The following is a 26,529-nucleotide window of genomic DNA, read 5'->3' as shown; positions in this document are numbered from 1 at the left end:
TCCGTTTATAAAGAATGGGCGGAATGCCGTTCGGGCCTGGCGCCCCTTCCCTTCTTCCCTTTTTAATTTGGTGCACGATTATATTTTGTAGGTTTGAGTCTCCTGTATTCGTGATTGTATTGCCACCTTCTTGTGTATAAAGAGTTTCACGTGCTGTTGTTGATTTGTTATCCTCATTTCCTATCCCAAAGTCGGAGGCCCTTAGTTGTGTGAAGTGATCTTTGAGATACATTGCCCATGCTGCTTCACTAATGTTGGAGGATACTCCATCATGTACAGGATTTAGAAAGGAATTGATTGATTTCCAAAATTTTGCCCCATCGTTATTTTTTATGTCAGTATGTAGTTATGCCCATAAGCTGTCCTCCATTTCTTTGTTAGCTTCCCACTTTGTTTTTTTCAAGGAAGCCTTCAGTGTCCTTAAGCGGTCATGTTTCACCGTGTCTCTTGGGGAGTACCTAAGTTGGCGCATTATTTGGTAGATACATTTCGCTGTGTGTTTAATCTTTACTTGGTATTCCTTTGTAAACTGGGTCATATTTTTTCCAGTCCGTCCTGTTCGAAGTTTCGGGGTTGTGGAATAACCTGCCATTTTTGTTGTAAAACACTCCCATTTCTCGACTTCATTTGCTCCGATTCTTCCCTCAAAATGTAGTTTTGCCATATCATGCAAGCTTTCCTCATTAGCTGCAAAAAATGTTACCCTTTTATAATTGACGGTATAAACTGAGTCAATAGGGAGCAGAGACTGCTCAAATTTAGGCATGTAGATGTTCAATGTGATTTCCTGGGGGCAATGATCACTGTCGGTCTTTTCCCCTATTTGGAAAGAGGAGGCGTAGTGAAAGAGAGATAGTGACATAAACGTATAATCCAAGATTTTGCTAAACCTTGATGAATGAAAAGTGCATGCTGGTGGTGTGTCTCCAGAGAGTCTTCCATTTAGTACTCTGATGTTATGGGACTCAAGGTTCTCTAATGCCTGCTTATCTAATTTAGTGTATTTAGTTGTTTCTGAGATTGCTTGATGTGGTATATTCCAGGCTATATTTTGGAGGTGATTCTCGTTGTCTGTTGTGTTCCCCATCAAATTAAGATTAAAATCGCCAGTGAGCACGACGTCCGTAGTCAATGTTTTAATTAAGATTTCCTCTAGGAAGTTAGCTATTTCTTTTATTACCTTGGCTTTCCTTTTTGGATGAACGTAAGCGTTGATTAAGATTAAATTTGCGCAGTAAGAAGATTTAGTATCAGTAAGTTGGGAGTGGGCGGTCCAAGTTCCTTGATCTCGTGGACACATGTCGCCGAAACGTAAGTCACAAGGCCCCCTTGAAGATGACCATATTTTGCAGCTCTCAACGCGCTTGTAAAGAAACGTAGAAAGCCAAGCAGATGCGGAGTTTCTTCTTGCCAGGTCTCTTGAAAGGTCATAATATCAAACGATCTTATATAGCAGACAAATTCTTGATTGTTTATTTTGGAAGCAAGGCCATTGACATTCCATGAGCATATTCTGTAGTTGTTTTGTCCGCTTGGTGTGCGGGGGTTCGTTGTTGGTCATTTTGCTTGATTATTAATTGTTCTGGCGATCCATCTTAGGTCAAGTGGACCTGTTGTTGCGCCATCTAAGGCGTGTTCTGATCTTCTGTAGTTCTTGGTCCGGTGTTCCCTATTGCGCCTCGGAGTACTGACATTCCAGATCTATTACCGCAGTTCTGCGCTCCTACTCTTCCTGAAGGGATTAGAAGATCGGGGTATCTTGGTTTTGTAAAGGGGGCAGTTGAGATTCCCCAGTTCTAAAGGTTTGGCTCTCGGCCAGTATGTACTGTGTAACTGAAGCAGTGGCTCATGTTGCCTTTGTTTTTCCACCTTCGAGCCTAATTCTGCAATAAATTCGATGGAAACTAGGTCCAGAGTAGTCACGCTTGCTAGAGAAGGAATATGAGTTAACAGCCGTAGGATGTTCCCTCTATTCAGTATGTCATGCCTTCCTTTAGAAATGTAGTCAGGGATAAACCGTACAATATTTGCTGTTGTATCTCTATTGTCTTCCGACTTCCTGTTCTTTTTGTATTTGGAGTTTCCTCCATGTCCTAATCCCTGTTCTTGCACTTCTCTCGTTAGTGCTTGGTGTATGGAAGGTTCCACCCTGGTGTTCCCTTCAAGGTGTGAATTCTGTTGTCCTTCTATGTTTGTTATTTGGTTCCCGTCCCTTTGTCCGAGGATGGATGGTTCGGATCCCCCACCACTTGTACGTTCCTTAGTGTCCGTACTTGGAGTTGCCCTTATATGCGTAGATATAGCTGTTTGTCTACTTAGTGCCGGTGTGTTGTCATCAAACTCTTCCATGACTCTCCCCATTGTTTTGGTTAGAGAGTGCAGGGCGCTTTCACTCCCATTCCACTGTTTTCATTAGGATTCCTTGTAGAGTTGATGATTATGCCGACTCACTCACTTTGAGCTGAATATTGTTGTTTTGTTCTTTTTTCCAGGCTTGGTGGAGACGGTCTATTAGTTATTTCTTGGTGAGGATCTTCTCTTCCTTCTGTGTCGTCGGTGTCTTTAGAGATCCTTCCTTCTTCATCGTCAATATTGATGTTGTTAGGTCCACTTTGATTGGACTGGGGCGTTGGCCCAAAGAGGTGGCTGAATCCCGCTCTATCTAGAATTATTTTTTGATTTCTGCCTTCACGTTTGTTTGCCCGCCTGTGAGAAGTTGGCCTGGTATATGATGTCCACAGTTCTGTGGGCACCTTGTATCAGTCCAAACAATCCCTTATGGTGGTGGTTGTAAGTCAACCTTAAAGACAAGCTATCCTAGAGGTAGCATGGACTAAGCAGCCTAAAGGCTTAACTCAAGAGGACATGTGAAGCCAGCTGTTTTACCATATGCAATCCTGTAATATCAAATGAAAGGACACCACACAAGTTATATATTATCAAAATATATGTATTTATTCTTAGAATAATCCCCACTACTCTTTATGAGCAATGAAGCACAAGCGTTTAAATAAAAGCACAGTATAACATACACAAGTTGCACAATTATGGATGAGGCCGGTGGCCACTCAAACCATATATCAAAAAAGTGGTATAACAATCACTAATCGATCGGGGGTAAGGCCTAGGGCCTTGTGAATCACTGGGACTACACTGGACTAACAGCAGTTAGGACGGGAGTAGCCCGTGGGATTCGGGTGCAGTGCAGAAAGCACACGCATGCACCAATGTTAAGTCAATGGTGCGTAAAAGTTATTGAGTTTTAAGAGTCTTCCGACTGGACTAGAAGGACAAAACTTTAGACTTAGACACTAGAGGTGTGAACCACTACAGGAGCACTGGTGTTCAAGAGTTACCTCACCCACAGGAAGCGGGTGCACCGGTGCAAAGATGTGTCGGGTTTCGTCACGAAGATCTAGGGTGCCTGGAGATGAAGATGCTGCAGGCGTCCAGAAGAGAAGTGTCCGGTGCGATCCAAGGGTGGATCGAAGTTGTAGAGTACCTGAAAGCAGAGGGGACAGAGTCTGGGTCACTAGCCAGTGACCAGGAAGGAACCAGGAAGGAACCAGGCAATGTCGGGCGCAATCAGGTCGATGTCGTGTAGCTTCTCTCCGCTGTCACGTGGTCTCTGGGGCACCGAGGATGTCCTGGAGTAAATCACGAGCTGTCCCACAAAGGTTCTCGCTGTCAGCGGTTTTGACTTCAAGATCGGAGTCAACAGGCCTTGGCAAAGGCAACCCACGCAGGATACGAAGATGGCTTAATACTCGGACCAGCAAGGTCTGAGTGGGTGCTCCTTTTCAGGGGAGCGAGGGCCAGTCTGGAGCAACCAGACTAGCAGAGCAAATTCTTAGGTTCGTCGGTTCTGGGGCCACTAGCCAGCAGGCAGGCGACCGGACCAACACGTCGAGCAGGAAAATGCAAAAGGGTCCTACGCAGCACTCGTCGAGTGTGGAGGGGTGAGCTTCGGTGCAAAAGCTGCTCGGGCTGGAGCTTCTCAAACTCCAATGCACAGCTTTGAGGGAGCCTCGGATGCTGCACGGTCAGCGCTTCGTAGTTCCTCCAAGATGGCCGCTCCCACGCTTCAGGTCGCCTCCACGGGTCTCAGCTCTGCATAGACTGTGGATCAGGCTGTTAGAAGGCAGGCACGCTGTGTCTTGTCGATCTCTGTCGCTCGAGTTCCGGCGGGAACTGCAACAAAGCAAACGTCGAGGTGCTGGATGGTGCCTGTTTGCACAGGGTGGTCACTCCTTGACCACAAGGGAGATTCTTCAGTCTTCTACGTCGAGTAGGATGTCGAAGGGTCCAGAGTTTCGTTTCATAAGTTTCAGTCAGGATAATCTGATGTGCATTGGCACTGCTCCCACCTATATTCCAATTCTGGGGGCTGGATTACCTGCTAGGTCCCTCCTATGGGTGGGACCTGGGAAGGGGGTGGTTACACCCCTTTCCCTTTGTCCAGTTTGCCGCCAGGACTGGGGCTGGATGGCCCCAGAACCGGTTTGACTGGAATCTGCCCAGGGACACCTTGTGCGCCCCAGGCAATGTCTAGTTTCTTTCAACCCTCCCTGCTACAATCCACTATCTCCTGTCTGGGGTAGTGTGACACCTCCCTGTGACAGGAAACCCTTTGTCCAGGCATCCTCTGCCAAGTTTCGGTCAGCAGCAGGAGGCCAGACATGTGTCTGTGGCAGCAGCATCCATTTTGTGATGCTGGGGCTCTGGTTAGGATTAACCGCGTTTTCAGTAAAGTAACATGTCTTCTCCCTCTAGAAGGGTGGAATGCTACCCCCGTAGCCAGAACTGGCGAGGGGGTAGTATTCCAAAATGTATGACACCAAACACGACATGTTTTGATAAAGCCAAACCAAAGTTAGCAATAACCGCGAGGATTATAATGCACTTAAGAGTATATGGTATGGCAGTATCACTGGAACAGCTGCACGGAAATGGTTCCGACCTCTGCAGACAGGCTCAGCTCATGCTAGAGCACCATCTCACATACAACCAAGCACTCTGCCTCCAGGATTGTTAAGGCCTGCCATAGGAGTGACATATAGGTACATATGTGTCCAGATATAGGTTTAGATATAGGTATACTATATCTAAGCAAGGGGTGATTACACCACCTTGCCCCAGCTGAGGGATCAGCCAGTTGTGGCGATTTAAGTACCAGCCAGGGGTGGCAAAAGATATGCTGCAGCCCCTGGTAGGCCTTGGATGCACCTATGCCCTGGGTACCTATAGTGCACTGTACAGGGGCTGATAAGGTGTCCAGTACCAAATTGGTTATGTACCTATAGTACATGGAGTCCATTTAAAGAGAGAGCACATAGCCTGGGGCCCTGATTAGCAGGATCCCAGGCCAACTAAGTCGAAAACCAGCTAAACACAAGGCAAAAAATCTGGGGTAACCATAGTCAGGTATCCACCTTCCTACACCGCCTTTGCTTTGCGTTTAAATGGTTGTCAACCCTCTCATTTAGTGGATCTACAGACTGTTTGTCGTTCGCTATTAAGGTCTCATTGGCCACTCTTTTCTGGTTCTTGTGGATCTGATTCTCCGGTACCTATGTGTGGACATTATCAGTGGTTGCGGGGGGTGCTGTAATTTTTATTTTGTCTGTTTTGTTCGTAGTACGGGTTTCTGGAGGGTCCTTATCTATTTCCCCAGGTATTTGTCCATTACACCGGTGACTCTCTTTTTCTTGCGATGGTGGTTTTATTAAAGTGCATAGATCACTCAGCATTGATGGAAGTGTGGCCAGTTTATCGATTATCGGGCCGCATCCACAACCCAGGCCCTTGTTTTGAGCCTGATCATGTTTGTTTTGTAGTAATGTATTTAGTGTTCCCAGTTTCCCATCAATCGCGACCACAAAGACCGCCAGTGTGTCTAAGAGCGTCAATTGAGTGTCCATCTTATCTGACTGGTAGTGGAGTGCTTCTACCAATAGTTGGACTGTTTTTAGCAGGCACTGCCATGCTGTATCCTGGGTAGCGTTTTTTTGTATTTCCTCCTTACTAACAGGATTTGATGTTTCATCTCGAGTTTCAATTGTTTTTCCTCCCCCGTGTGAGTCCTGTTCATGTTCACATATTTTGGCATTTATTTCGAAGTTGAGCCTGCTCCTACTTTTATCATCATTGTAAGCAGCCCTAATATCTTCCCAGTCCTCCATTCCGGGGTCTGTGATGATTTCCGTCCCTTCTGTTTTCCCAGTTAGGTTTAGTCCCTCCATTCCAAGGTATGAGGCCATTTCTGTTTCTTCTAGTTTCCCAGCCAGGTTTGGTTCCAGGATCCTATCTTTGGTTCCTCCCCCCTGTAGATGACTCTAATAGGGAATTTAATGTTGCGTCAGTTAGAATTGGGTTGCTTGTTTTTTCCTGTATTTCCCCATTCCTTTCTTGGTTGGGGTTAGTACACATCAGCAGAGATTTTTCCAGCGACCTTATTTGGCTGTGCGTTTTTAGTGTCATTGCTATTGCACAGTTACCTAATCTGTTTTTGTTTTTACTTGATCCATTAACACTGATCAGATCCAAGCTGATTTCAAGGTTATCCTGTTTTCTTTTTTGTGAGTCGTCAGCCCTTTTGTTAGTTTCATGTTGCCTTTGAATTTGGACGATTTCGACTTCACCTATTTGTGTATTATCTATATTTTCAAAAGTCATCCTTGTTTGGTTGGATTGCGGGGTTGAAGTTGTTTGTAGAGAGCTTTTGACTGCTCTGTTGTTGGCTCTTTTTTGGTCTGGACTTTCCCCTTTGTCAGTTGAAGTCCGCTCTTTTGTGGTCGATGACGATTGTTTTATTTGAAAAGGTTGAAGAGGTGATTGAAGCCCTTGCACCTCTTTTGTGTTTGAAAGTAGGGCGTCCCCCACATTTTTTAAGAAGCTAAATTTCGTAAAGATTTTCGGTTGGTATGAAAACTGCCTCATTATTGATTTATTGCTAGATTCCAGTTTTGATAGTTGCCCACTCATTTCAGATACAGAGGAGTTTCTATCTGCTAGTTTTTCTATTTCAATGAGAGTACTATTTTTCATGTTTGCCTGTCCGGCTTCTTCTGAAGTTTCATCCCTTGCGTCCTCCAACATGTTAGTTTTTCGTTTACGTTTTTTTGACTCTCGTTTAGCTGTTACATTGCCACGAATACGGCCTGACCTCATGGTGCCCTTTTTCTTTAGATCCTGACTTTCTGTCCCCCACAGTCAGTAAGATAACAGCTTGATGGTTTGTGACACAATCAGTTCCAGTTAGTTGGGAGGTTCACCCCTTTTTTGCAATTATTGACTCACTCTTCCCTGCTGATTATCAAGTCCTCCCCCGGATTTTCAGTAACAGTGAAACTCAGAACCCCTTTCCCCGCTCCGCAGCTGGACAGTTGCAGAATATAATACTATTATCTGCTCGGTTCCCTGTAACATGTGCCTTGCAGGGGTGCGACTTTTTTCCCCTCCTCACCACCACACAGTCACAACAACCACTCTCGTCGGCTTACCTCCAAGCCTGTCTGCTCTGCAGAGAGCCCGTCCAACCCGCCACTACGTGGTGGAGATATGGCGGCGATCGGCTTGAGCAGCAGCCGTCAGGAAGCAGATAGCTCTGATAGCGGTGCAGGGAGGTAGAGGTAGACCGTCAAAGGTCGCAGGTCGGAGGTCGCAGGTCGCAACAAGGTTCAAGCTGCTGCGGCCGCGAGGCAATTGAAAAAAACAAATCTGGCCTTGAGACAATCAGAAAACGGCTCTGGCCGCTATTCGCAGTTCACAGTTGAAATTGCCCCTGCCATGGAGCTCCGGCTATAAACAAAGCGAGGAAGAATCAGCTTTGACCGCACGTGGAGTCAACGGAGGCAAAATCTGGCCAAAACAGGGAAGGTGAGGCCGCTCGAGGATCAAGCAACTGGAGGCTGGCTGGCTGGCTGAAGGAGGCTCCTGGAGCAGAGTATAGGGTTCAGTTCTGCTATGCGGGAGTTTCTCCTTCTCCTTCTTGAGTGTTTGAGTAATTACCCCCCCCCCCACAGCACCAAAGTCTGCTTTACTATGCGACCGTTCCTCTTCTTTGGCCCATAAACCTCCCCAACAACACCAGAGACCGATTGCTCACCTCTGTGGGGGTCAAATGGAGCTTGGTTCTGCTGTCTGCCTCTTTTTCTGCCTCTTTTCTGTTGCTCCCCGGCGCTTCCAGCCGCTCACAGCGACTGGTATTTGCTCTGTTGTGTGATCCCTCTGCTGCTCACTGGCTCCCCAGGCTCCGTGTTGGTCTCGTGGCTCCTGCTGCCTCTGGGGGGGTCTTTCCGTGGGTTCTGCCTGCTGTTGATGCCGCTGCCGGGCCACCAGAACACTCCCGCGGCTCCTGCCGCTGCTGGGTCCCCGCCACCACCTGGCTGTTCCCGGGTTACCACGATGCTCCCGCGGCTCCCGCCGCTACCGGGCCGTTCCTGAATTTTGTCCGCCGCTACGGAGGTCTCTTGTGGTTAGGTGCAGCTGCAGACTGTGCCGCTGCTGGGGAGACCTCAAGACCTCAGTGGCCACTGGCGGCCCTGCCCTGCGCTCACGCTCAGCAACCCCCGGGGTGCGGGGAGAGCAGGGAGCAGGGAGCAGGGAACGGGCAAAAACTGGCAAGACACCAGCCAGAATACCACGCGTTAGAACTCCGGCAGAAGCAAAGCAAAGCAAGCCCGGCCGTGAGCTCGGCTGCTGCGGCCTCAAGCGTCCCACTGCTCACTGCTTACTGCTTACTCGCTCACCCTCGGCACTCAGGAAAAAAAATACTGTGAGTCTTTTCTACTTAACACTTCAATTTCTGTCATGGCTGTCATTTCTGTCATGGCCTGCAGCTAGAGGCCTCTTACCTTGTCAAACCCTTATGACAGAACCTCATGGGCTTTTCTCTTATCCTGTCTGTAAACAAAAAAATAAATAAATTGTCACAGTCCCCGTCTTTAATCTATCATAACATGCACTACTGGTCTGTCATTCAATTGTTGCTTACTTGAAAACATGCAGGTGTGAAGCGCCTGAATGTGGGCGACCTTCCCTGTTCTGTATGTTGTTGCCAGTATGCTAGTTTTCTGAAAAGCAAGGTTTAACTCTATCAATATCCGAGTTATAAAATTAAAGGTAGAAGTAGAGAATAGTTGTAGCTTCGTCTTCGTACCTGTTTAAATCTGAATTGTCTTCTGTACGGACTTCTCTCTATGTGAAGTGAACCGGGTCTCTGAAAGTAAAAGGACCAGTTTTAAAAAAAAGTTTGTATTCTGGTGGTACTTTCTTCATTGGATACAAAACCCTCTATAGCGTCTTTGCAGCCATTGGATTAGCTCTAATGGGCAATAACGCTTTTGTGAAGGTTTTATGGCCGACATTTTAAAACAAGCATCTTTATTAGTATGGTTACCGTGCTGTGTGTCAACGGCGGTCCTAAAACAAAGCTCTCTGTATGGGGATGCATGCAGGGGGGCACAGCATGTGCCCATCTGTGTGAATGCACCCCAGTTCCTGCACTGTATGGACGTTACAGTCCAGGCCATGCAGGAATTTTGTTTGCATTCCCATTGCAGTGCCCATTTTCAGAGGCACCGCTGTGAAAGCGTAAAAAAATCCTACAAGACATTGGGGAATATCGAAGTCTGGCAGGCGGAGGGCACATGGGTTTGGTGGCCCACTTCTGCACCATGAAACTCATAATCAGGCACTAAATGATAAAGAAAGACTATAAATTCAAGAAAATAGGAGAAAAAGTTTCAGTCCCCCCTACAGCATGCAGCTCTTCTTCCTGGCAGAATGTCTTCAGTCCAGAAGTGTTCAGATCTTGGGGTGTCAGAGGTCTAATACTTATACACCCTTCTGCCTTTGAAGTAGGCAAAGTGCAAAGTAAAATCTTTGTAGACCCTGCTTTTTCCTGGCCTGGCTCCAGATACACTACAGGGGGCTGAAGACAGCTTTGTGTGAGGACATGGACAGCGATATTTAGGTGTCAGTGACAACTCCTCCTGACAGCTCCTCCCACCACTCTAGCTCAGGAAAGCATATCAGCCTGGTGATTGCCCATCAGGATATGCAAGGCACACCTCAGCTTCCTTTGTGTGACTGTATAGAGTAAATGCACCAAAATCCAACTGTCAGCCAACCCAGACGTGGATTTTACAGCAAGGCAATGACACAGAATGGTTAAGCGAGAAAACGCCCACTTTCTAAAAGTGGCATTTTCAAACACACATTTTAAAAACCAACTTTACTAAAAGATGTATTTTTAAATTGTAAATTCACAGGCCCAAAACTCAAAATTTCTATCAACTGTCAATGGAAAATTACACTTAAAAGGTATTTCAAGGTAATCCCTATGTCACCCGATGGGAGAGATAGTCATTGTGGTAGTGAAAAACAAAATTAGCAGTATTTCACTATTAGGACATGTAAAAACACAACAGCACGTCCCACCTTTCAAATACACTGCTACTTGCCCATGGGGCTGCCGTGGGGCTACGTTGGGGGTGACTTACACATAGTGTAAGGGAAGGCTTGGGTCAGGGCCGGCTTTAGCGCTGGTGGCGCCCGGTACAACAATGTTTGTAGGCGCCCTCCTCCGTGGTGGCGGTGGTGACCACCTCCACCACAGATTAGCTCATCCCCACCTTTTAACAGTGCCTCTCAACTTTCCATAACCACTCTCATTCAAATGCACTTAATTAGTTATACAGCGTCACTCATACCATTGTAGGGTGTCATAGCACTTTGCCTCACACACACATTACACAGAGACAATCAATCATATGTGTTTAAATCAGCAGATAGGAAATGTTACATAAGCCAGAGGACAAAAGGTGTAAGAGTGACATGTCATCGATACTGGTAGGCAATATAGTTTAGGAGTGCTTGGTCTAGAAAAGCACAAACTCAGAATTGAAAACGGAACCCCATAATTGAGGGGTTCTCTTTAATAATAAGAATCTATTTCTATGCTCTAATCTATACTTTGAAGTGTGCATGCAGTTCTTTGATGAGAGTTAATATTTCACTGTTTCATATTATGATTTTAAATTAGAAACTGCAAGTAACAAAAGGATGTCTCTTGGAAAAGCAGTTACCCACTGCCCTATTTACATTATATGTACTTTGTGATCTGTATGAGTCACGTTCATTGCAGGAGGAATATTAACCCTCTGTGCTATTTTATAATCAGTCAAAACCTCAACTGGACAAAACTCCATCTCTCTTTTGGGAGATCATTAATCCTCGGAATTATCTTGACATTTTTACTGTTGCCTGTAAACTGCTGGAGGCAAGGAATGCAGCACAAGGTGCTTTTAAAACCAAAATAAACTTACAATCTCTGCGCCACCTGAAGTAAGCATCCGGTGCGGTGGCACCGGTCGCACTGCCCTAGAGACGGCCCTGGTTGAGGCATGGCAAGTGGGTGCATTTGCCAGTTCGAAATGGCAATTTAAAACTGCACTCACAGACACTGCAATGGCAGGTCTGAGACTTGTTTGCAGGGTTACTTATGTGGGTGGCACAATCAGTGCTGCAGGCCCATTAGTAGCATTTAATTTACAGGCCCTGGTCACACCTGATGCACTTTACGGGGGAATTACTGGTAAATCAAATATGCCAATTATGGATAAACCAATCACCAATACAATTTACACAGGGAGCACTTGCACTTTAGCACTGGTTAGCAGAGGTAAAGTGCCACAAGTCCTAAAAGCAGCAAAAACAAAATACAGCCCACTGTCAAAAACAGGAGGTCAGAAGCAAAAAGTCAGAGGAAATCAGGCCAAAAGATGCCTGGTCTAACAGAGGCATTTTCTGCAGCACATATAGAAAGAGGAAAATAACCAGGACAAATAAAGATATTTTTTGCCTCACCTGGGGAGACGTCGCATTTTGACGCATTGCCAGGTCTACCACTAATGGTGAATCTGGGAATGTGCCAAAATCATTGGGTGGATGCTTGGGAACACCCACACTCCATCAATGGAACACCTCCCTGCATCAGAGTAATACAAGTTAGCGGGTTGCACTGCCTTGCGTTACATTAGATTTATCAAGCCATGGAGGGCCATGCAAGGTGGGCTTGCGTGGTTTGGTAAATCTCACTTAAATAAAAGGTCTTTGCACAAAGAGGTAAACCTGTCTGTGAGTAAGACGTAAAAAGAAGGGACATCTGTGTGTATTTTGCAGAACTCATTGCCTTGGATGGCCTTTCTGGTCAGCTGTTGCATTGGTTCTTGTCCTTCCTGCAGCACAGGACCCAAAGAGTTAAAGCAAACCACTCACTCTCCCAGCCATCCCCAGTCAGCAAGGGGGTTCCCCAAGGGTCCTCCTTATCTCCCATTCTCTTCAATTTGTTCCTGGAACCATTAGCTAATGTTCTAAAATCCTTGGACATTCGCTTCCATATGTATGCAGACAACACCCAACTCTATCTGAAAATCTCCTCCCCGGATGACATCAGTTCACTCAACTCCACCCTACTGACTACACAAAACTGTTTAACTGAGAACCACCTCCTGCTAAACACCTCCAAAACAGAATTCCTCCTAATTTCTTCCCCAAAACATACTCTTAAAATCGACCTCTGGATGTACCAACTTACCGCCTTCAACTGCTCCCCCCACATAATATCGACTCAGCTAAATCTCTAGGAATCACCCTGGACAAGCATCTGAATATGAAGACTCACATTAGCAACATGTGCAAGCGAGCCAACCACCTTCTGAGAACACTTAGAAATCTCAAACCTTTCCTACCTCAAGCAGATTTCAAGCAAGTGGTCCAAGCGCTTGTTTTGCCGAGACTTGACTGTGGCAGTGCTACGCTATGTGGCCTCCCCAAATACACTTTGGCCCCCTTAAAGGCTTCACTGAATGCGGCGGCCATATTGATTATGGGCACCAAGCGAAATGCACACATCTCCCCGGTTTTAAAATCTCTAAACTGGCTGCCATATGAAGCTAGAATTCAACTGAAGATTGCCTGCCTATAGCACAAAGCCATCCACTTCACAACCCCCATCTACCTTGCACAAAAGCTAAAACTATCCAGAGGGGGTACTGTCAAGGAGTGCTAATTCCCTCCTCTTGAAATCACAGATCTTCCGCAAAAAGAGAACATGCCAACGAGCCTTCTCTGGCTCTTCTCCTAAAATTTGGAACTCTCTTTCACCGGAAATTTGGAGGATCTCTTCCAAGGCTGCTTTCAAACTGGAAGCAAAAAGATTCCTCATGAATAAGTTCTTACCTTAACATAAGGGACAATTGTTAGCCCTAATCGCATCGGACATTCTATAGTATCGGTAATTAATCCTGTATATGATTATTGTTTGTTGTGGCTATTATTCCTGTACATGATTATTGTATTTACTCCCCTTATGTCATTATGCTCCATCGTATAGCCAATTCTTCGTTCACCCAGGTGTATAAATGATATGTTAGGTGGTTACTATTTGATTCAATGCCTATTAGATTCCCCATTTGACTCATGTTTTGATTATTGTTTTGGTATTGGTTATTATTCCTGTATATGAGTATTGTATCTACTCCCCTAATGTCATTATGCTCCATCGTCTAGCCCATTCCTCGTTCACCGTTCACTCGTTCACCCAGGTTTATAAATGATCTGTTATGTGTGCACTATTTGAATCAATGGCTATTAGATTCCCCATGTTAGACTCATGTTTTGATTTGTTACCTTCCTTTCCCTCAAATTGTAAAGTGCTCTGATAACCTTCGGGATCAAGTTCGCGCTATATAAAACTTTATAAATAAATAAAATACAAATACATTTTAGTGTTGTGTTAACTTGACCTAATTGTCATCCGGTTATCAGTTGCCTTGTCCAGACAATTATATGGTTGTGTTTATTTGACGTATTTGTTTTTTGGTTACATGCATATCAAAGAAACTGAGAAAAGAACTGTTTTGCATACTTGTATAATTTTCAACTTCATTTTAGCCACGTACCATCAACGTGTTCGACATGGTTCATATTAGGGTGAGTTTTTTTTTATTCCACTAATTTTGGTGTAGAAATAATTAAAGGAATGCTTGTAGACTGAATAAATAACTGCCTCAGGCTGCATCCCTTGTGAATCTGAATAGCAATAATTTGCAGATATGAAAGATGGCACTGATGCGATTAGCACACTCCACTTGCCAACCGGCTGACTTCTTGCTGCGACTGAGGTGCACAACCCTCTCTACAAAGGGATGGGAAAGTCAAATGGATGCCAACAAAGTTTGACATGTCTCCAAAATTGAACAAGCCACCGGTATCTTTGTTTGTCAATGAAAGTCACTGAAAAAGGGGATTCATCAACCAATGCCTGAATATATCATTGTTTTCATTCATCTCAAGTCTAGAAAGTTTACAAACAACCTTAACATCTGCGGATATCACCCCCAAGAAAACAACTACTGCTAAATTCCTAAATTACCTTGTTGATAGAAACGGTTTAAGGCATGGGCAAAGTGGGCTCTGGCCCAGGGCCCAAGCCTTGTATGGGCCCCCCCTGTTAGATTCAGCTCTTTGTCCACTCAGTGCTGCCCTGAGGACCTTGAATGATTCTTAAAGACAGATTGTTTTAAATACCACTTTCTTTTACCTTTTCGATACGTCCGATGTCACGGTGGGCATGTGCGTTGGACATCCAGGGGCCGTCCGATCCGCGCACGCGTCGGATTTGGCCGCACCCCGGCGGAATAACTGCCACCACAAAAAGGTTAAGCTTGCTTGTTGATGCAGCATACCTAAGGTGAAGAGTGTACGCCCTAGGTGTAGTTAAATCTCCTGGATTTTATCTTTATAAACGTAAGAATTAAAAAACGTTAATCTCTTGGGCGTTGTGGACGCGACCTCAATTTGCGAAGTGCTCAAAACTGGGCATTATGGTCGTGGAGGTCACGTGGAAACACCCAGCACAGGAGCAACAGTTGTAGTGTTCTGCTCCAGGGCCCCCTTTAACCTGTCACAACCCACATGTCTCGGAACAGGAGGCTCTTCCCCTATGGCCCAGAGGGGTATGAGGGTCGTGCAAATTATGCAAATGTGTAGTTGGTGTGATTATTCTATTTGAAGGATTGAAATTCAGGAAATAGTTACTTGGATTTCCTGGGAGCACAGAGGGGACAGAAAACAGCCCCATCTCCAAACTCTCAAGGAATTGTGCCTAAAGAAATGTATTGCTGAAAAACTGAGAAAATCAGATTTTCAGTGCCAGCTCTCTTGCTCTGCCAAGTGCCAGTTGGTAACAGTGGGGTGTGATTGATTGACGCTTCAACTAGACACCAGGGATTTTTGTAGAGGGAGCAGTCCATTAGCCAAGGTTTTGTGCTCTCTCACACCACCAATATTTTTTGTCTTTCTACATCCCCGGTTGGCGTTTTAGGATATTTACCCCCAATATGTCCCAGCTGAGACAGAAAGCCCACACAATACCATGGAAATTCTTTTTTCCAAAAAGGGCTAGGAGAAGCCCACCTTGCTTCGGGCTATGGCCCGACCCTAAAAGGGGGCATTAAAATCATTGCGCCTCCATTGGGGCAGATTGGGTGGTCTGCCCCAGTGTGCATTCCGAGGACACAGAAAGCCTGCTGGACACCAGTGATAGATTTCCCCCCAAAAAATCTGGGTGGATGCGGCCCACCTGGGCTAGGGCCATGCTCCCACCCCACAAGGAGCCAATACAGTCTTTCTGCCACCGGGGAGGCAGCTTAAAAATCCCCCCCATCACTGGGGAGCAGAAAGTCAACTAGACACAAGCGATTTTACATTTGGGCAAAACAAAGGGGTGCAGGTGTCCCAACCAGGCATTGGGCCATACCACCAGCACAGAAGGGGCATACCAGTCTTTCTGCCCCCCCCCCCAGTTGCCCCAATTTGCCCCATGGAGGAGTAAGGCAGAAATCCCACTGGATGCCAGGAGTACTTTTTTTATAAAATAAGGTTGTGTGGTCTGGCCTGCCCTGACATCAGGTCCCATCCCTAAAGCCTCAACAGCCTTTCTGCTCACCTGAGGACTAAAGAATTTATGTTCCTATAACAAACAAGAGGACATTTTAATTATTTATATCGACCCACTTGCCATGCTGAATAGCCAAACTATTTGTGGTTGCCCGCCACCCGGAGAACCCTACCAAACCCATACATTTCTGAAAACTAGACACTAAGGTTAGTCCTCAGCGTTCCCACACTTTTCCCGATAAAACCCACGTGTGTGGCTCGGCCTAGCACATGCAAGACAAAGGCCACAAAACGCATCATAGAGATATGGGAAATAGGGATAGCAGCTGGATTTCGGCCCAGGTTCAGCGGCCACCTATGGAAACCTATCGTACTCAGACATTTTGCAAAGTTGCCACCTGAGGGAGTCCATTGCCTTGCATGGCTCCCACAACATTTTCTGACCCACAATGCCCTATAAACATAAAACGTTGCCTAAAATCATGCATTTTCCTTGGTTGGTGGCTGAGTCAGACACAATATCCACAGCTACTCGCCGAGCAAAAAAGCATTGGTTTTGCCTGGAAAAATGTAATCTGTCCATGTGGTCTGTGGGGCCACTCCTACCGTGAGTGCTACACCCACCCACAATCATGGGTCAACATTTTTATTGAAAGAGTATGAGAATGCTGAGCGGTAGGACATTTGTGGATTTCTGCAGGTTCCAGAACTTTACCTCATACAAATGTGAGGAAAATGTCTGTTTTAAGCCAAAGTGGTTTGCAAGGGCTTTCGGGTAAGAAAACATTATGAGACCACACAACTCACACCACCCTGGACACTCCCTGGCGTCTAGTTTTAAAAAATGTCAAAGATTGATGTTTGCAAGGGCTTCAGTGTAAAAAAATAAACTCATAACCACTAAACAGGTTACATCATCCTAGACTTCCACTGGAGCCTAGTTTTCAGAAATATGGGTTTATTAGGTTTCCCAGAATGGCGGATGAGCTAGGGCCCAAATTCCACCCCTATTCACATTGAAAAAAAAAGCCTTGATTTTGCTGGGTGAAACATGATGTCTCTAGGGTGTGTTTTGGGGACTTATGTTTTACAGGATGTAGACAAAGCCACTCAAGTGGGGTAAGATGTTTTTGGGAGAGTTGTGAGAATACAGAATAGTAAAGTATTTGCTATTACCAATTGGATTATCTGCATTTGTGGCTCCCAAATGTAAGTCAGTGTGTAAAAGAGGAGACGTTTTGCAAAATACCCTCTGAATCACGATATTTAGGATAACCACAAATTCATTGGTACAAATACCCACTGTTCCTAAGCTCAATATCTTGTGTAAATTTCATAAATACTGCCCCTTCATACCTTTTGGACCTGACCCTTTTGCAGGGTTAGCCCCAAACTTTTTACCTTCTTCCTCCTATTTTTTCTGGTATGTTTTTATTGTATTGGTTTTAGTACTCTGTGCCCTTTACCACTGCTAATCAGAGCTAAAGTGTATACGGTCTCTGTATAAATTGTATTAGTGATAGGTTTATCCATGATTGGCATATTTGCTTTACTAGTAAATCCCTAGTAAAGTGCACCAGGTGTGCCCAGGGCCTTTAAATCAAATGCTACCAGTGGGCCTGCAGCACTGATTGTGCCAACCACATGAGTAGCCCTTCAATCATGTCTCACTGTGATGGAGCAAGAATTCGCACGTAAAGCGGCTTGCTTGTACTCATGAACCTCGAATAACCATAATGAACTAAATCAACTTGTTTGTCTTACTAACTTCCCTTTTATTCTGATATTTTGGGTATCCGAGTGATGCTTGCCTATGTGTTATTAACCTTAACAAAGCTTGCCTCTAAAAATGGCCGCTGCTTGGCGGGATTTTCTTCTGCGCATGCGTCGGTCACAATCACATGACGTGACCTACTCGCAGTTCTGGTGGGAACTTTTCGCGCTTGCGCACTTGACTTAAGATGGCCGCGGAGGGGCGTGGTTTCAGCGCCGACCGGGATGGCTGCGTGAGCGAGTTGCTCCGCGCCATGTCCCGTCTTTCCTCCTGCTGAACGTCGCCCCGGGTCGCCTGGCGGCTGGAATCGTGGTCCGGAGGGGCCGATGACCTACTGAGGAGCGTTTGACTCCGGTCGGGACCCTGGCTGGTGAGCGCGGGCGGACCTGGTGCTCGGCTCGACCTGGCGAGCACACAAAGCAAAGATGGCGGCGCCGACTGTGTCAGAGCTCCGGGAGCGGAGCGGTGTGGGGCACCGGAGCAGCTGCAGGCTCCTGCGGGGCACTCGTGCGGCGGCAAGCAGAGCGGTGGGCCATAGGAGCGGGCCCCGCGTTGCGGAGGAGGCCGGCGGGGATTTACCGGCGAGTGTGACGCCCCTCCCCCACCCGATCCTAGGACGGCAGGAGAGCGGAGCCTGCAATTGCGCTGTGCCGGCAGAGGCACTGCTGGACTGGGAGGCCGCCCACCCACTGGCTGGCCCGCAGTAGGGGCCGACGGGACACAGAGGTGTGCAGTGAGCTGGTGGGGCACTGGGGGGGCGGCCGCCCAAGGCGCCTGGACATCCCGGGACACGGGCAGACTAGGAGGTGGCCGTCGGCCCGGTCCATGGCGGGGGACCCGCCCGGTGGAAGGCATGGATACGCCGGGCTGACAGCGTGGTGCTGAGCCCCACAGCGCATGGTGCATCACGGGGGCCAGTGTTGCCGGGGGCATTGAGTTCGGCTTGCCCAGGGACTCGTCTGATTCACTGGCCGCCTCTTCAGTGGAATTTGCTCCCCCTAGCCCTGGTGGGCCCTGCGGGCGTTTTATGAGTGACTGTGGGGCAGCGAGGAGTGCACTTCCGGACTGGATATTGTCGGATGATTGTGCATGGGGTACGGCTGGCGCCGCGAGCTCCCGCTTGTCCGGAGGATTGGTGAGCCGCACTAGTTGGGGTGCTCCGCTGGGCGTTTCTGGTGGGCCTAGCCTTTGTCCGAAGGGGCTGCTCGAGTAGCTGAATACCTGCGCACAAGATGGCCACGCAGGGTAATGGCGACGCCGAGCCATCTGGAAGGGGAGGCCGGAGGCCGGAGGACGTGACTGGCGGTTTCCCAACGGAGTCCTCAACACAAGAACAGAGGCTCAACCTCCGCCTTGATGCAATCTTAGCCGCGATCACTGCTACGAAGGATGAGCTGCACCAGGATATTGCGCAGGTGGCGTCCGGGCTCGGCTTGCTGAGGGCGGACCACGCCAAGCTCTCTGACCGGGTGAAATCCAATGAACAAATGCTCCAGGAGCTGAAACCGGCGGTGGTCACGGCGGAGCATAAATTTGATGACGTTGTCCATCGACTGGCGACTTTGGAGCGTCGGGTGGAGGACGCGGAAGGACGCAACCGCCGGAACAACGTGAGGGTGGTGGGGCTTCCGGAGAAAATTGAGAAGGGTGATGCAGTGGCCTACCTGGAGGACTGGTTCCGCACAGTGGTGGCGCCGGAGGGCCTATCCCCCTTCTTCTCCCTGGAAAGAGCGCATAGGGTGCCCGCGAAGCCTCCCCTGGAGGGCCGACCGCCCCGACCGATGGTGGCCAGACTGCTGCACTACAAGGATCGGGATCTGCTGATCCAAAAGGCGAGAGATCGTGGGCCCTTCCAAGTAGACAACAGCAAGGTGACAATATTTCCGGACTATACGCAGGAGGTGCAGCGGAACAGGGCTTCCTTTCTCTTTCCTCTTCAGTGGCCCTGCTGACTACTAGCCGCCACTCGCTCTCTGATAGCCTGCCTAAAGTCACCTACTTACCGTGGGCTGTCCGCTTAACGGCGACCCCCGGCGACTGTGGGCGCCATTTTGGGCTGGGCAGCTGGCCTGGAACATCTGAGCCACTCCCCCCTGATCACATCACTATTTAGGTCCCGCCCTGCCCTCGCTCCTTTGATAGCTATTAGCCCGGTGGCAGCGGGTTAACGCGCATCTGCTGGAGCGCGAGCATTTTATTTTTAACTTCTTGATCACCTTGCTGATTACGAGCATTTTACCATACCTTCACCCACCCCCTGCCCTGCTGATCGCGAGCAGCGGTAATTGTCTCTTTTATTCTCTTCAGTGGCCCTGCTGACTACTAGCCGCCACTCGCTCTCTGATAGCCTGCCTAAAGTCACCTACTTACCGTGGGCTGTCCGCTTAACGGCGACCCCCGGCGACTGTGGGCGCCATTTTGGGTTGGGCAGCTGGCCTGGAACATCTGAGCCACTCCCCCCTGATCACATCACTATTTAGATGGCCCCCTTTCGTCAGCGCAGCGGACGAGCGCAGCGGGCGCGACGTAGGCGCGCCGGAGTCCGCGGCTGGCCGGGGCCCGGGCCTGGTCACCCTGCCCAATCTCCCTTCAGGTACTCCTCGGCAACACTTCACTCTCTCTGGCACCCCCGTTTTCCGCCAACCCCCGCACTGGAACGCATTGGCTCACTTGGCCTACGCAACCCCAACCCGGTTACCCCGCGTCCTGACACTCCCTTCCCTCTGCCTCATCCCTCCCGTCTCACCCCCACCAGGCCGCCCTCCAGGCCTGCTAACACTCCCCTACGCACCCCCGACAATCCCAAACCCGGTACATCTGCGATCCTTCTTAATACCAGGTCTGCGGTGGGGCACCAACTTGAGCTTTTCCATCTGCTCGACTCACGACAGCCCGACCTGCTTTTCCTCACGGAAACATGGTTTAGGGACGATTCGCTTCCCAGCCTGTTGTCCATATTACCTCCCACTTACTCGGCCATTAGGAGGGACCGCCTAGGGGGGAAGACCGGGGGCGGTGTGGCCCTAATCACCCGCACGGACTTCCTCTTTCAAACCCTACCTTCCCCTGTGATTCCGGCTGTGGACTGTTTAGTAGTCCGCTCCATTTCTTTCGGGGTACCCCTTACCTGTGTACTTCTTTACCGCCCGCCTAAGCCCACCCCTGAGTTTTTACCAGCTATTGAGGATCTTTTGGCCACGCTTGTGGTGAATAACTCCGCGATATTACTACTTGGAGATCTGAATTATTGGCCGAATGACCAAGCTGAAGATACTAGATCCAAGGAGTTTACGGCTCTGCTCACCAGCCTAAACTTCCTTCCTCAGCTCCGCACGGCTACCCATGTTAAAGGTCACCAACTTGACCAAATTTGGTCCCTTAACATTCCCATGGATTTTCCAACTATCGCCCCGTGCTCTTGGTCCGACCATTCGCTCATTTCCTTTACGGCCGACCTCGGACGGCCGCCCAAACCCCCTCTGCCCAAAAACATCTGGGCCAGAAAGTGGGACAAGGCGGTCCTCCCCGCAGTTTGCTCTGCCCTTGCGGCAACTAGTCCAGAGCTCACCGACCTCTCCCTCCCCACCCAGCTCTCTGCCGTTAACAACTGGCTGCTTAAGGCGTGTAACTCTACCGTCCCCCTTAAGAGAGTGACCATTAAACGCGCTCACGCGGCTAATCGTTGGTTTACCCCTGCCTTAAGGGATAAAAAGCTTGCCACCCGCAGAGCCGAACGTGCCTGGCGCCGTTCCTATTGCCCCCTGCTTAAAACCTACTTCTGTCAGTCTATGAAAGAGTACAAACATGACATCCTAAAAGCTAAGATGGAGTACTTTTCAGGGAAGATCCTGACAGCAGATAACCAGCCAAAGGAGATCTTTGCCACTGTTCACGAGCTCGCTGCTTCTGACAGGGCGACCCCCAAAATCCCTCCATCTCAAACTCTATGCAATTCCCTCAATTCTTATTTTTTTGAGAAGATTGCCCTTATCAAGGCCAACATCCTCCCTTCACTTTTGGTTCCACCCCCTGCCCTTCCCACCCTTCCCACCCCCTCACTCACCGAGTTTCCTCTCCTCACCCGAGATTCTTTGCTCCCCCTCCTGGCCCGGATTAAATCGGGATCACCCCATGATATAGGCCCTGCATTTGCTCTTAAAGAGCTCTTCTCCAATTGTTACTCTCCTCCTCTTACCCTCATCAACCACTCCCTTAGCATTGGCACTGTCCCCTCCGCCCACAAGTCGGCAGTTGTCATCCCCATTTTGAAAAAGGCAGGGGCGGATCCATCTTTGCCCTCCAACTACCGCCCCATCTCCCTCTTCCCTTACCTTGCGAAGGTCTCAGAGGCTCACGTCACCAGGTCTCTCAGTTCCTTCGTAGAATCCACGGGCGCCCTCTCCACCCGACAGGCGGGCTTCCGCCCGCTGCATTCAACCGAGAAGGTTGTGGTGTCGGTGATGGATCAATTAAGGGAGGGGATTGACACTGGCCGACCACAGGCCCTAGTCCTGTTAGATCTGTCCGCCGCGTTCGACACGGTGGACCATGACATCTTGTTAACCCGTGTCCAAGCGGCAGGCATTGGGGGCACGGCCTTTGCCTGGCTTCGCTCCTTTCTGACCGATAGGGAGCAGGCCGTCCAACTCGCTAATTTCACGGCCCCCTCTCGGAAGGTAACCTGTGGAGTTCCACAAGGCTCCACCCTATCCCCTTTACTATTTAATTTATACATCTCACCCCTCATTTTTTCTTTACAGCAGATGGAGGTCTCGGTGTTCAACTACGCCGATGACCTCCAACTTATTTTCAACCTTTCATCCTCCCCTTCTTCGTCTTCCAACTTCCAGAAGGTCATGCGTTTCATCCAAGGGTGGATGAACTGCAACCACCTCAAATTAAACCCGGACAAGACCGAGCTGGTCTTGACGGGGGGTGGTTGCAGTCCTTGGTCCCCCTCCTTCTGGCCCCCTTCCCTCGGCCCCCCCCCTCCCAGCCCTCAAAGTCAAAACTTTGGGTATCTTCATTAACCCACAGCTTACCCTCCACACTCAGATCAGTTCTGTGGTGTCTGCCTGCTTCTTTTCCCTCCGGACTATACGGAAGGTTTTACTTTTTTTTCTGCTGCCGCACTCAAACTCATTCTCATGGCCATGGTGCTGTCGCGCCTTGACTATGGGAATGTTATTCTCAACGGTGCCCCGGCTTACCTCATCCACCGGCTCCAACTGATTCAAAATCAGGCGGCTCGCCTGATTTTTGGTCTCCCCAGGTCTAATCACACGACCCCCTTGCTTCAGTCTCTCCACTGGCTCCCTGTGAGGGAGAGGGCGCTCTTTAAGCTGGGCTGCATTACCTACCAGGCCAGATCTGGGACCGCCCCCACCTTCTTGTGCGAAGCCATCTCTCCATACCTTCCGTCTAGAGAACTTCGCTCCACTCACCTGGCCCTTCTGTCAGTTCCTCGTTTCAGGAAACAGAAGGCCGGGGGGGCCAGATTTGCTGTGCTGGCTCCATCCTTTTGGAATTCACTTCCACCTGCCCTCAGGATGTCTCCCTCCTATCTGGAGTTTCGCAAGCAATTGAAGACCCTCTTGTTCTCCAGATCTGTTGCAGCTTAGCTCGCTTCCCACTGACCCTCGGCTATCTAGCGCCATGAAACCGGTTTCGGTATAAGAGCGCTTTATAAATATTTTAAAATTCAAAAAATTCAAATTCAAATTCTGTCGGTGAAAAAAGAGCTGAGAGAGGAGGGGATTCAATACTCCTTGCTTTTTCCGGCCAAGCTGCGGATCATCGTTGACGACAAGACTCAATTTTTCCAAACACCCGATGAAGCTTGGTCCTGGCTAGAACTGTATCGAGCAGGTACGGATCGGGCACACAGGCCAACCAGGGATCGAGAACAACCGATCAGGGTCAGGAAGTCGCAGCGCATCCGCTCCCGGAATAGGCGTCAACGGGCCGAGCGAGAGGCGCAAATGATGGCCGATAGATGGAGTGCGTTGGAGGCCACGGCGAGCATAACGGGCTCGCAGCAAGAGGACGCCTCCAGGGGTTCGGCTTCGGAGAGTGAAGGTGTGAAGACTGGCGATGAGGACTCGGAGGTGGGGGGAGCGCAGGGGCCGGAGGTTACTCCACAAACGTCAGATGGTATCTTTAATGGGTGAGGCTTGTGGCAGCTGAACTTTTTGTATGGCCTGGATGCTCCTGACTTCTATTGGACTGCCAGGTATGGGGCTGCATCGGCAGTACGGGGCTATGGGCGCGGGGTGGTTGCTCTGTCGTCCTGGTTCGGGGCTCCATAGTCCCCATCAGACCCTTAAGGTCTTCTGTGGTGTCGACCACAGATTAGTGTGATGTGTGGGGTGTTTGAGGTTTGGAACGGGGTTGAAGCTGGGTTTCTAGGCCCTGTCCTGGGGAGGGGGAGGGTGGGAGTTGCGGGGTATGTTTTGAAGGGGTTGTACAATTGCTGCGATGCGGGTCACATTTATTGGCATGCGCCACTGTTGGGATTGATGCTCTATGGGGACGTTACCTAATTTGAAATGTATCACATGGAATGTCCGGGGTATTCGTACTATGGTTAAGCGCCACAAGGTACATGCCTACTTGGTGAGGCGGGGCGTTCAGATAGCAATGCTTCAAGAAACTCACTTGACACAGCAGGAATGTGGGGCATTACAGAGGAGGTGGCGGGGTCAGGTGTTTGGCACGACTTACTCAGCATTTGCCAGGGGGGTGTTAATATGGATCAGAGCGGGCACGCCATTCCAAGTCACGAGTCAGAAGATAGATCCGGAGGGTCGTTATGTAGTGGTGGAGGGACGGCTGTGTGGAAGGGAAGTAGTGCTGTGTAACATCTATGCCCCCAACGCTGAGCAGGCCCACTTCTTTGAGAGCTTGTCGCGCTCACTGGCGTACTACTTGGCAGGCCCTATCCTCCTGGCGGGGGATTTTAACTCCATTTCGGATGTGCTGTTGGACAGGTCACACCCGCCTTTGGTGGACTCCCCAGTGCGCAGGCTTGCGACCCATAGACGGGACTGGCAGGAGTGTAAAAACCTGAGGCGGGTCGGGGACAATCGATATTTGCCCGGCGGTATTGCCTCTGTGACCCTCTAGTTATTTAATCAATGAAGAGGCAGGCGCTGGAGACTGGAAAGCAGGAAACAAGGTTTTTTTATTCTCTCCGGAGGAGAACACAACGAAACGGACAGAAGGTATCGTTCTGAGGTGCTCTAGATACATTTCTGAGGCCTGGCCTCTTATACCCTGGTTTATGACTTTATTGTAAATTACACATTCATGTTAAAGCTTTGATGTATGGAAAAGACATTCCCGGAAATCCCCTTTGGGCCCGTTCCCACACATATTTACAGTTGAAGTCCCCACCCTAGTCACAACAGGTGATGAGTATCACGCAGCTGGATATTCCGCCGATTCACGGAATGTGGGGGGTTTTGATCGGATCTCATGGGGTGGGGGCTTTGATCAACCCGGGGATCCTTTGATGGGGGAAGCTTTCTATTGTACGGGGAGGGGCAAGGAATGGTATCGGCAGAGCTGGGTGTCGGCCTGGGAACGGGGAAGACAAAACGGGCACACAGGGAAAAAGGGGGTTTGCATCTAAGGGCCGGAGATCATGAAAGGGAAGCAGGGAGGTGTCGCGCTGGGAACAGGATGAGGGCCTGGGGCAGAGCAGCGCCGAAGAGGGGTTTATGACTCAAGGCAGGTGCAAGCAGGGGGTGGTCAGCGTGCAGGCTTAGTGAAGGCGAAGGGCTAATGTCAGGGGCCAGCAGCATGCAAAAGGGTTCGCTCTGATCGGGGCATCTTAAAAAAATGGCGGGCGCGCACGAAAAAAAGTGTGGCATCAGGGGAAGAGGCAAGATGGCGCAGATAATGTTCACCAAAACGTACTAATTTTCAACAGTCCTCCCTTTAACATATTCAAGACATCTTGCTGGTTCATTTTCTACTCGGTTCTATTGTGGTGGGCATGAGAAAGAAACCGGTAGGAACCCTAGAGGAAAAGAGTTGTAAACAATACATTTTAACATTTCTAGTTTTTAGGAGGTGGGCCTATTTGATAAACTTTGATCAATTTGTTTAGCAGGAAAGTCATAGGAATGCAATACAAAAACGATTCTGTAGCGAGAGCAGCAAGCATATTTCATACTGGCAGGTTATTACATATATATCAGGTTCGGATTGGAGCATGATCAATATAATGGCGGCTGGGAGAGAAATGAGGTCGAGCAGAAACGGCGATCGGGGATGTCAAATGTTCGAAGTTTAACAAGTTCTCATCATTCTTTGTTGCCTTTCGTTGGCGCTGTTGAGCACCGGCGGTGGAGCTACAAGTCCAGCTCTGTTCTAAGTTCTGCGTTGCAGGGCACGACCCTTTCCTCGCGTTTCTGGTCGGAAAGGTCCTTTTCGCCCTGTGTCCTTTGAGGTGTTTGTCAGAAAGTTCAGATGGAAGAAGAGCGTACAAAACAGTCCATAGGGTAGGTCAGAGGAAAAGGGGGATGGAGCAAGGCCAAATTAGGAACAAACTAGGGGAACGAGAGACTTCAAATAGGCGGGCGTGTGACCGAATTCAGAGAGCGGGGACTTGTCGACAGACACTGGACATCGAGCAGGGGCATCAGGTCGACCCTTTCTTCTCATGTTGTCGAAAACAGTGCCTCGTCCTGCAGCTCTTTTCTGTCGTGGTCTCGCCTTGGCTAATGTCGCAGGTGTTCCTTAGTCTGTAGTCAGGCCTCGTGCTCCCACATCCGGTCCTTCTC

This window comes from Lissotriton helveticus, chromosome 6, assembly GCF_964261635.1.
Source record: "Lissotriton helveticus chromosome 6, aLisHel1.1, whole genome shotgun sequence".
NCBI classification, from domain to species: domain Eukaryota; kingdom Metazoa; phylum Chordata; class Amphibia; order Caudata; family Salamandridae; genus Lissotriton; species Lissotriton helveticus.
Note: the sequence above shows the minus strand (reverse complement) of the source record.